The sequence below is a fragment of the Leptopilina boulardi genome, unplaced genomic scaffold (genome assembly GCF_019393585.1).
Source record: "Leptopilina boulardi isolate dan_hultmark-lab unplaced genomic scaffold, ZJU_Lbou_2.1 LbouV2_148, whole genome shotgun sequence".
Lineage (NCBI taxonomy): Eukaryota > Metazoa > Arthropoda > Insecta > Hymenoptera > Figitidae > Leptopilina > Leptopilina boulardi.
Genome location: NW_026137694.1, coordinates 136,177 through 148,083, shown reverse-complemented (window position 1 = coordinate 148,083; position 11,907 = coordinate 136,177). Strand labels below are relative to the sequence as shown.

At 31.9% G+C, this 11,907-nt stretch overlaps 1 long non-coding RNA gene across 1 annotated transcript; it reads right to left on the bottom strand.

Moving 5' to 3' along the window:
- Positions 1-10,851: 10,851 nt before the first annotated feature.
- LOC127291621 (uncharacterized) lies at positions 10,852-11,638 on the bottom strand. The gene is made up of 2 exons (XR_007844622.1): positions 11,368-11,638; positions 10,852-11,001 (listed from the first exon to the last, which is right to left on the bottom strand). It is a non-coding gene; the product is annotated as an uncharacterized LOC127291621 (long non-coding RNA).
- Between the last annotated feature and the right edge of the window lie 269 nt (positions 11,639-11,907).

Genomic DNA, 11,907 nt, shown 5'->3' with positions numbered 1-11,907 from the left:
TGCCGATGGCACTCCAACTCTGTCGCACAGAGACTTCGTCTATTTCTGCGGACATCCTGCGTTATCAATTTTAAAATAATAAAAACGAAAATCCAAGTCTAAGCGGAATTAATAGCACACCAGAAAAAATAAATTTTAAATTTAATAAAAAAAGACCACATTTGTTTAGAAAAACATCCCGTTTCCTCCCCTTGTGAGGTTCTTTTTGGCCTCCTTGTATGCTTCTTTAAGCAAAGCATCTCTCTTAGATCAGGTATATGTCCTCCTAGCTTTGTGGCATGCCTTCCCGTGTTAAAATTTTGCCATGGCTCGGATCGGGGCCGGATTAGGCGGGAATTTGACGCTTTGCCTGATGTGTCCCTGATTAGAAAATCCACATTTTCTCGTAGCCCTAATCTATCCTTGAACAGTCCCTGATCGGGACCAGATTATTATTCACTGCCAGGACCCTGGTACGGAAATTTCTACACGGGTTTCTCAAAGAGGCCAACTCCTCTGACCACTAGTGTAATAATCTCTGCTTGGGAAATGTGCCATTGCAACGCGGCATTGACGCATCACAGGCGGTGACGATTATATTTCTTACCGCCCGCACTTACCGATCAAGACTGTTCGGCCTCCTAACCCAGCCCAATTCTTGAATTAAGCGTGCTTCTTGAAGGGATTGTCTGAACTTCTCCTTATCGAGTCTCTTGGTGTTCCACAAAGGGCTTTTTCTACTAGGAACATTCTGTCTTCAGCCTCCTTGTGTGTCTCCCACTGAGACTGAGAACTCGATGTACTGGTGGTTACTTGCGGTATAATCCTCAGAGACCCGCCAGTCGCTTATGCGGCTGAATATTTTAAAGGATGCGATCGTTAGATCTATAATGGATCCGATCGCATCTCTCCTAAACGTCCATGTATTTCCTCGGTTTACAGCAATAAGGTCGTTCCCGGAGATCATTTCTCCAATTAGAATTCCTCTTTTGTCGAGCCTTGTTTCGCCCCACTCCGGCGATTTTGCATTAAAATCTCCGGTGACGATAACATCCAGCTTGGATTGTTTAAGACTCGATTTCAGGTCATCTATATTGGCTACGAAGTCCGTCAGTGAGTCATTGGGTGAGAAATAACAGCTATATATTCGTATGTTAGTTACTTCTACCTACACAAACCCACTTCTTGTCTCCAGGAACTTGTCAACCCACAATTCTGGGTTGCATACCTCGATGGCGGCCCTCTTCGCCTTGTCCTTATACCAGGGAGCGAGATCGCTTCCCTAATACAGCTCACTGCAGAACAGGATATCGATCTCATTTTCCCTGGCTGTTTGAATCAGGAGAACCTGTGCATCCTTACTTGTATGCAAGTTGACCTAAAGAAGCTTTAAGAATTTGTCCTTTTAAGCTTCTCCAGTTCCTCCTTGTAAACCGGACAGGAAATTCTTCCACTTACATGGTAATTTTTAAAATAACGAAAAAAATATTTTTTAAAATATAATTACAGATTTCTAGATCACTTTTTATAAACGTGTGTAATTATGATCGTAATTATGACTGTAAATCCGGTTTCAAATTTACAGGCGTATTTAGGATCATAATTAGGTATCTATGATGGTCGTAATTACCGTGGTAATTAAGATCATTTTTCAATAAGGCATAAAAATTATTATTAAAAATTAGTATTAAAAATAACATAAAAATATAAGAACTACATCTGTTAAGCAGGTCAAAATTAATAAGGTGTCTATTTTTCAGTATAATTTTAATGCTGGTAGATCGGATAATAGAGGTTTTTTCTGTGAATGTTTCTCATCCTCGAAATTAAAATTTTTCTTAAGCTTTCTGATATCAGTCTTCATTATAACTTTACTTTATTTTTCGATTATTTAATCAAATATTCAAATTATTTCTATAATTGTTTATTATAAAATTAGTTTACTTTACATATCATCAAGCATCGACTCTAAAGGGGGAGCGACATTCTGAGGTATTTTTTGAACCGGTTTTTCATTATATTTTTAAAACAAATGAATAAATTATAAGTAAAATTCAGTTTTAATGAATTTATTTATTAACAGGGTGTCCACCAAGAAGTATGAAAAAAATTCCCTGACTTTTTCATAAACTTTTTCCAACTTTTCTTTAATAAATATTTAATTTAAAAAAAATGAAAAGTATTAAATAGTGAAAATTTTTTAAGATAGTAATAGTATATTACGTTACGAGGGCAGAAAGTTCGAAATTCCTGCATTGCGCGACAATATGCCCGAGGCGAAGCCCAGGGCATTATGTCGCGCAATGCAGGGCTTTCGAACTTCTGCCCGTGTAGCGTATACTATTTTTCTTAACTTCCGGTCGAAAGCACGTTTAAAAATTTACTTAAACTTATTAAAAACAATTCAACAACGTTCCAGCTTCCAGCTGAGAGGCAATAAATGTGCAAATCATTAAATACATATTTGAAATTAATTTGTCTCGTGAAAGCTTTGATTCGTTTTGTGATCACTATTTAACAAAACGTTTTTTCCTGTCTATCAAATTTCGATGCATCCCCGACATTTGACAGCACGAGCGAAGCGACTGCTGCTGGTCGGGGGCAGGCATCGAAAACACATAGAAAATTTTTAAATAACTTTCAAAAACAACTTTTAAATTTAAACGACATTTTAATTCAGCCTTTCATTAAAGATTTTGAGTAAAAATTGTCAACTACTTTTAAAATACTTTTTTTGAATTAATAAACTTATATATTACTTCCCAGGTAAAAAAATTAACGTTAGTTTAACGTTAGTGACTAACGTTAGATTAACGTTAGTTTAACGTTAGGTTTTTTAAAATCTAACGAAGGTTTCAAAAAACAATATTAAATATACTTTGATGCCTGAAAAGATATTTAAACATCAACAATATTTTTTTCCAGTTTTTTTGAAAATTAATCTTTTACCAAATATAAGTTTTAAAAATAATTAATATTAATATTAATAATTATTTTTAACAAGTTCAGAAATTAATACTTACCGAAATCTTAATAATTCTAAAAAGTTGATAATCAATTTCGTATAATTTAAAATTGAATTTTATTTTAACGATTTATTAGAAGTAGAATATAACGAAAAATTACAGTTGTAATTTAAAATTACACCAAATTCAACATCAACCATTTTTATATCAAAAATAGCAATTATTTTAATTTGTTATAAGTTAACCGCATATTCAAATGGTTGCAGACTGACGTAGTTTAACAATATTTTTTTAAAAACGTAGTAAATGTCAACAATAATAAACAAAACTGCACATTTATAAAACGGATGAAACAGTTCACAATGACAAAAATTCTAATATATGATTTTAAACCGCGTGAAGTGGAATTATTTTCTTTCACACTCGTTCGGAGGAAAGCAAACGTAATTCATTATGCGCAAAAGTTTTCCTTCAATATTTTCTACTGGTAAGGCGTTCATGCAGTATGAATCGCGAACTGCAACAAAAATTTTATCAAAATCCATGCCAAGTTCAGTATTTTTAACCTGATCTTTTGGAACATTAGTCCTTAAAAGTTCGTGAACAATCGCATAAATTGAATTTTCAATTTTGACAAATAATCGAACAACACCAAATTTTTGTTTTTTGTTCCAGTATATAATAAAATTATTTCGTTTTTTTTCCTGTTCATAAAGAGTTGATGTGTACTTTTCATTTCTTAAATTTATTTTGCGATAGATCAATACTGATAATTGATTTAAATCGGTGGCTGTCAATCCTGTTGTACAAGTTAGAGCTCTAATGTGATCAGCAGTTAAAAAGAAATTAACGGAAGCACCAAGTGTAAATGCATGATATTCTTTTTCAGCAACATTCATTTCGATTAAATGATTCACTAATCGCAAGGCGCTTACAAGATGCATGGTGTTTGCCAACTCGATGTCCAATTTGTTTGTGCCATGAGCCATTCGAACAAGATAACCATTTCCATCCTCAAATGGAAAAGCCGACCATGACCAAATTGGTCCCCACATTCTAACGTATTGGGGTAGATGGAGAAGTTGGTGTTCATTAAACGAACACTTGTTACGACCATACAATTTCTCAAAATCGGAAACGAATATGTGAATCAATATCTCTGCGAAATCGATTTCGTGTGTTATAACATCTTGATTAAGAATGTAAATTGCCCTAACCAATAACAAAAAATGATTATAATATTCGAGGGATAGAATTCCTTTCAAGACAAGTGGTCCGTAGAATAAAAGAAAAGCTCGTAATTCCGAGGCTTTCCAATGTCCTATGACATCTAATGATCTCGGTGTCCGTGTGACAAAATCCGGTGGTTTTATATTCCTCAAAAGTTTATCAATGGCATCCCGTTTTGATTTATTTAGATAAAATCCTTTTCCATTATCATTTTTAGGATCGCACCACAAGAAAAGTAGCATTGCCATGACACCTAATAAGACGCAATGCATATAATCGGGGACAAACCCCTTTGCTGTATCAAAATACGGTATTCGAGCAGCAACAGATGGACCTTTGACACCATTTTTATGTTTTAAACCCTTTTCGATTGCTTCCCTTCCTTGACGCAACATTCTTTCGTTTGTTCTTGGCAGATGAGTTTTATCATCATAAGGAAAAATGTGATTGTGTCCTGCTCCCGTTTGACAGGTTTCCCCTGGATGCTCACAAGATGAACAACCACATTCTCCGTTATGCTGCATCACATTCTGCACGGCACATCTGGCAGGAGCATCGAGGCTAGCAATGGGACCAATTACTGAAGATTCAATAACCCTATTTGATTCTTTATGTATCCATTTAATTTTTTTATTTGAAAAACCTATAAACTCTTCAGCAAACGGTTTTAAAAAAGATGACATTTCCGGTTTATTTTTCGATTTTTGATTATTATAATAAACCCCACAAAGAATTTGAAAGCGCCGCCTAGTTCTAGGACTAACATTTAGAATTTGAACTTGAATTGCCCAAAGGTGACCACTATCATTATCTATAGGAATTCCGTCTACATTCCACATTCAGATCAAATCATAATCATCCGACATAAAAGTGTCTTTCAATCGCTTAAATTCACTTCTAGATACAATATCGTAAATCTTATTTTCATCATGGTTGGCAATGCATTCATTACGATATTTATCTATATAGTGATGAAGATTCTGTACCTCGAAGGCATCCTGAATTGCTGCTCGAATACTAAATTGAATGAACGTCCCTGTAAAATTTGAATTCGAACACACATCGCAAACACCTGTTAATGGGTCTGCATTCCATTTGCTGATGTATCGAAAGCATATGTCACAAATTATGTGTCTTGTCATTGTTTGGGGAATTGAATTTGGCATCAATCGGTTCAATGTTTTAAGAAGGAAGTAACGAGTGTTTGGAAAATTAGTTGCAGTTGTTGGAACTATAGAATGAATGAGTTTCATTGTCTTGTCAAGAACTTGCTTTGTCGTTGCATATGTGACAAAAATATCTAATATTTGACTCAAAATTTGACCATTAGAACTATCTGCCCCTTCATAAAGAGGACGAAAAAGCCATTCAATTATAGAATAATCATGATCATTTTGCATATTATTAATCTCAATACTTAAAATGTTCGAATTACCGGAAACAACAGAAGACTCTGAAGTTAAAGAAGAACGAGACGAATCATTACCGTCGTCAGTAGATAGGTTTTCAGAAGGAATATCACCAAAATCGAAGTCATTTAAGATATTAGAGAATGCGGAAACCTCTGATGCCGTCGAAGAAATTGGAGGTACTTCATATTCAAGATCATTTAAATGAAAATTCGGAACGTTTGATTCAGGCGAGAAAACTGATATCTCTGAAGCTAAAGAAGTAGATGAAGATACATCATTATCTTCAACAATAGGCATTTCAACAAAATCGTTTGAAGGAATGTTATATAAGCTATAATTTGTCGAAGAGTTAGAGAGCACTGAAATTTCAGATGTCGTTGAAGAAGTTAAACGAAATTCATTTTCTCCGTCAGTTGAAATATCCATGGCATCCTCACGACCATTTTCAGTTGATAAACTTGCAAGATCATAATCTTCATCTTCGTTCTCATCATCATCCCCATCCTCATCCAGACCCTCAGCCTCACTATCATCATCATCGACAATCATTTCTTCATTAATTAAAATCCTATAATTAAATAATTCATTATTTTTTATGTGGTAAATAATACACTAAGAAAAAAATGCTATTGAATCTATAGGACGTGTATTCGCATACGTTCAAAAGTATATGTAATTAACTTGACGCAATATGTAGTTGATTTGCTAGCACCGCTATTGAAATAAACAAAGGCAGTTTCTGTTTCAATAGCAGTGCTATCAAATCAACTACATATCGCGTCAAGTTAATTACATATACTTTTGAACGTATGTGAAAACACGTGTTATAGAATCAATAGCATTTTTTTCTCAGTGTACGTATTATCTATACTAAATAAAAGCACTTTACACAACACGAGCATATATTCCCTGGTTTCCCGGCGCGTTTTCGAGACGCAAAGTATGCCTTTACTTTAGGCATACTTTGCCTGCATACATATGCACCGGGTAACCGGGGATTACATTCTCGTCTTGTATAAAGGGGGCGCATGAAAATGTCATTGTCATTGTCCCGAATGCTCAACATCCCGAAATGTCAGCGTCCCGAATGGTCAACATTACGAAATGTCAATATCCCGAATGGACAAAATCCCAAAAAATCAATAAAATTTTCGAGATTTTGTCCATTCGGGATTTTGACTATTCGGACGTTGACCTTTCTGGACGTTTACAATTGTGACATTTCCATGCGCCCCGTATGAAGAATCATGTGTACCTTGGACGCACGCCTTTCTCGTCCTTGCTTGATTTATAGTACTCGGCTTGGACACGTACCACAAATCAAGCACGGACGAAAAATACCCGCTTTGCGCCCTCGGTGTACAATATACTGTTATATAATTAATTAAGACTCCGAATCTTAAAAACAACGACGTGCAAAGTATATTATTTTAGGAAAATTAAAATTTTGAATTAAATTTAAATTACCTAATTAATTAAATTCAAATAAAATTTATTGTAATTCATGTGCTATGAATTTAATTATGTTTATATTAATTTATAAAGTAATTATTGTTTTGCAGCTAACAAAATAATTTTTAAAGCTAAATAAGTTTATAGTAATATTCAGTTACCCCAACTAAAGTCAAATCAGATTCTGTATTTTGTCATGGTTTTGGAAGAATGTTCGCTTCGCTGACATATTTAAAGTTTTTATTGTCTTCTTTATATCTTCTGGCTAAAATTTATAATAGCTTATATTTATTATTGTTAAATGAAATTTGAATAACAATTAAAATTTTTAATTGTCAAAAGAGAATACTTTTCATAATGTTAAAATTTTATGTACAGAAAGATGTTATACTCGCAGGATTTTCAAAAAAATGTTTCAAATTGTTAAAAATAAGAAATCTGTTAATTTAAGAACTGACACTAATTCACTTAATGACATTTATAGAAATTTAATCTTGAACACCAATACGTTATAATTTAATTTGATTGATTCACCTTATGTGACTGTAGCGCTCTTTTGGTTCTTTTCTTTTTTGTACTAAAAAGGCACTCTATTGTATCGACTACTAAACCTCGACAGTTATGACTTAGATTATTTGTTTTGTGGTCAAAAACATGTGACTTGTAAGGAATGGGGATGGTTCTTCCTCCCTTTTTAATTAAGTTTTAAATGTTTTAATTAATATACACGTTCTTGTTTTGTAGTTTTATTGTTTTATAGTATTTGTGGTTATTTAACAAGAATATTTATTTGATAATGAAAGATAGAGAGTAGATTTCGAGATTTGATTGGTGAGTGAGGTTAGCTTTCTATGTTGTATGCTTGTGAAAAAGAGTGTATACATTTTTGTTAATTCACTTTTTTCGCAGATTGTTAATGCTCTGAGGAGGCTCTGCGTCGTAGAGCGAAAGGCTCAGTTTTTGAAAAAATTAAAAAAATATTTATCAGAGGAATAAAAATTATAACATCTTTCACTAAAACTTTAAAAACTGATCAACAACCTTTCCATCTTTGTCTAAATATAAATTATATATTTTATTTAATTTTTAGGCAGGACTTCTTATTTATTGCAATAGTATTTAAATTTTATTTAAAAGTTTAAATTATTTATATGAAATTTGTTAGTGCTTGATAAGACAATTTAAAGATTTATAGCACTATATTTTTAGGTACGTATTTATATTAAAAATTTTTTTTTTTTACTATTTATATTTTTTTCATAAAAAATGGATTTTTCCGACAGATGTCACCTTGTCTTCAAATTTTTATTTTTATAAAAATTATGTATACTTACATGATTTTCAAATATGTCTCACCCTGTGTCTCACAATCTCTTACAAAGTCATATCTGACAACTAATAATTATAGAAATCTTTCTAAAATTCGATTTATAATTTCATATCTGTTTCAATAAATTCTATAACCGCAATTATTACAAATCAATTTTTTTTAGTTCAAATACAAAAAAGAACGCTCAAATGGTAGTTGCTATGGTTACGCTTCTATTTTGTTTTAACAAATCAAAACGAAAAAGTTGGTAGTTAAGATTCTTATGTAAAAAATATTTCTGCGGAATGGAGGAACAAGTATTAATTGATGGAGACGATTGTTTTACAATCGTCAACAAAAGTTCCATTGTAGTTAATGAGAAATGTAGTGAATTGAAATGTGGCGCAAAAGTAAAATATTACTGGCCAGAAAGAGCCGTGCACAAGAAGGCATATATAGGTGTCATCGTTGCAATTTCAAGTAAGTTTACATTACGTAATTTATTAATATATTGATGTAGAATGTAGAAGTTGAACTTGTCTAAAAATAAAATAGAGAAAAAGGTTTAATTTATGTTAATTTTAACAAAAAATATCTTAGTGTGTTAATTATATTCATAATGTTAATTTTTAAAAATCTAACATTTTTATTAAAGTATAGTTAAATAGTAATTTGTTATTTGTGTAGCCAATGAAAAGGAGTTGAAGAAACTTCAAGCTGAAAAATTGAAAGAGGCGAAGAAAAAAAATTCTTCAAGAAAACGAAAAGCGAACACTGACAGCGACTCAGATGCTGATAAAAATCCTGAAGTCATTGCAAAGAAGGTATTTTTAAATGATATATTTTTTAAAATGTTGCAAAATAATATATATGATAAAAAGTGATGTGTTATGTTTTTTCTTATGTTATTATATTATGTTATTTATGTTTTTTGTTTTCTTTAATTGTCAGTGCTCAAACAATTTTTTTTTCATTCCCACACTTTGTCCACACTTTTGCAATACTTTTGCAATAATTAAAAAAAGGTTTAATTTGAAAATTGAAAAAAAAAATATTTTTTCAGTCCCACATTTTTGACACACTTTTGCCATACTTTGGCAATAATTGAAAAAAAGGTTTAATTTGAAAATTGAAAAAAAATGATATTTTTTCAGTTCCACATTTTTGAAACACTTTTGCCATACTTTGTCAATAATTGAAAAAAAGGTTGAATTTAAAAATTGAGAAAAATGATATTTTTTCATTCCCATACTTTTCCCATACTTTTGCCATTATTTTGTAATATAAAAAATAATAGGTTTACGTTGAAAATGGAGAAAAAATGATATTTTTTCATTCGCATACTTTTCCCATACTTTTGCCATTCTTTTGCAGCCTTATTTGATGTTAAAATATAAAATATGGGAAACGCTCATAAGCCACACTAATAATAACTAATTTGTTTTTAGAAGAAAGAAAACGATCTGAAAAGGGAGGCAAACATTCTCAGTGCAAAAGAATTTTTGAAATCTTTAGATGAAGACCGGGTGAAATCCTCTAATCTGGAAAATAAGTTGAACCTTGCTATGAGATTGATGGGAAATCTTCTTAGTTTGTTACAAGAAATAAAACAAGTAAAACATATCATTTAAATCAGTTCATATTATAATTAAAATCCCCTGCACCAAAATTGTTAAAAATGTCTCATTTAAAAACTACAATTAAACTCTTTAAATTTGTTTTATTTTAAATATACATATTTTATTTAGATTTTATTTTATATTTTCATTTTGTCAAAAATTTTTAATTAAATAAATTATTATTATTAATTATTACTAAATAATGATTATATGATGACTTATGACGATAATAATTTTTTTGAAATGAATATAGGAATTAAAAGATTCAAAAGAGGATGCTGCGTCAGATGTTGAATTGTTGGAAGAAGAAAGCTTTTCTCAAAACGCAGCCCCTCTTCATCCTGTTGAAAAAAGTAAAACTTCAGGTTCCATTCAACCATCTTCGTCATCATCGGTAGCAAATACGGACCATTTGTTTAACCCATCTTCGTCACTGCGAAAAGCTTCACCGTCTAATAAGAGACCTCAAGCTCTGCTTAATTTGGCCGAAAATTACACGAGTGGGAGTGACAGTGAAATCGAAACAAACGGAGAAAATTTCATAGAAAAAGAACCAAGTCCGATGCCATTTTCCCTATCTCTGGAGACCGAAATTCCAAACTCTGGCACTCAACAATCTTCGACATTTGCACCAGATGAAAATTATTTACCATCATCGAGCGGGAAAAATGAGGAAGAGGATGTGTATACTGTTCCCAAAAATAATGCAGTAGAAAGCGAGGTACAGTCACAGTAATTTAATATTGAAAATAATTTAATTCACAGTTCACAGAGTTTTTTAAGTTTCAATTTCGAATTTATTTTTATTAAGGGGTTATGCCACTCTAGAGACCGAAAAAATAGGTGTTTTATGTGAATTTTTTTTAGAAAAACCATAAAGTCAATTAAAAATATAATATAAGAAGTTTATTATACATCTTTTTAGGTGTAAAAAAATAATTTCTTATAAATATTTCTTGAAGAATGGTGGCGCTGTAGCGGTCGTCCTTCGACTCCTCTATGGTTCAAGGGGTACGTGGCCGAACTAACTGCTCCTGTAAATTTTGAAATATCTTGAGTATCTAAATTTTTTTTTATTATATATTACAATAGCTAAAGTAACACGTAGGATTTTTTCGATATATTGATTCATGATCAAATGGCGCACTTCTAAAGTTAAACTTTCTAATTTCGACTAAAAAACCATCAGTTAATAGTTAATAACAAATGAACTATATAGAATAAAAAAAAAATCCTACGTGATACCTTAAAAAATGTATTTTTAAAGATGTGTGTCAAATTTGAACCTAATCGGTTGGAAATTGTACGAGTTGTTGGTTCGGCCAACTCGAAAAATGTAGTTTGGAGATAAACGCGTTTAAAGTTTTAAGTTGTAAAAAACTTAAATAATTTCACAATACCTTTAATCTGCAATGCCTGCACCATATAATTGACCACTATAGTCTAGCAAGTAACTAGCGCCTTTGAAAACATCTGCCGTATACCTGCTGTAGATCCTTCAAAGATCACCCCCCGTAGAACTGACAAAATGAGCTCGCCGCGTACCGTGCAGCCTTGCAAGGAACTTCGAAAATAAATTATTTAGAGATTTTTCCGAGCCATAATCCTGCAATATGTTATTTCTGAGACCCTAAGGAACTATTTAAAGCAAAAAAAAAAAGCGATTTTTTGAAAATCCTAGAGTGGCATAACCCCTTAATTAACATATAGTAAATGTAAAAAATAGTTATCATATATAATTCTTTTTATTTATATTGGGGATAGTAAAACAAATGAAATAATAAATTATGAATAACTTTCAGGACATTGAATTAATTTCAAAAAGCGGAATTTACATTAAGAAAAAGGATTTGAAAGAAGCCAAAAACGGTTGCACATCACAAAGGCCTTTAGCACGTGCGTTGCTCTGTTTAGTTTTCAAGGAGGACGCTTTAAAAACG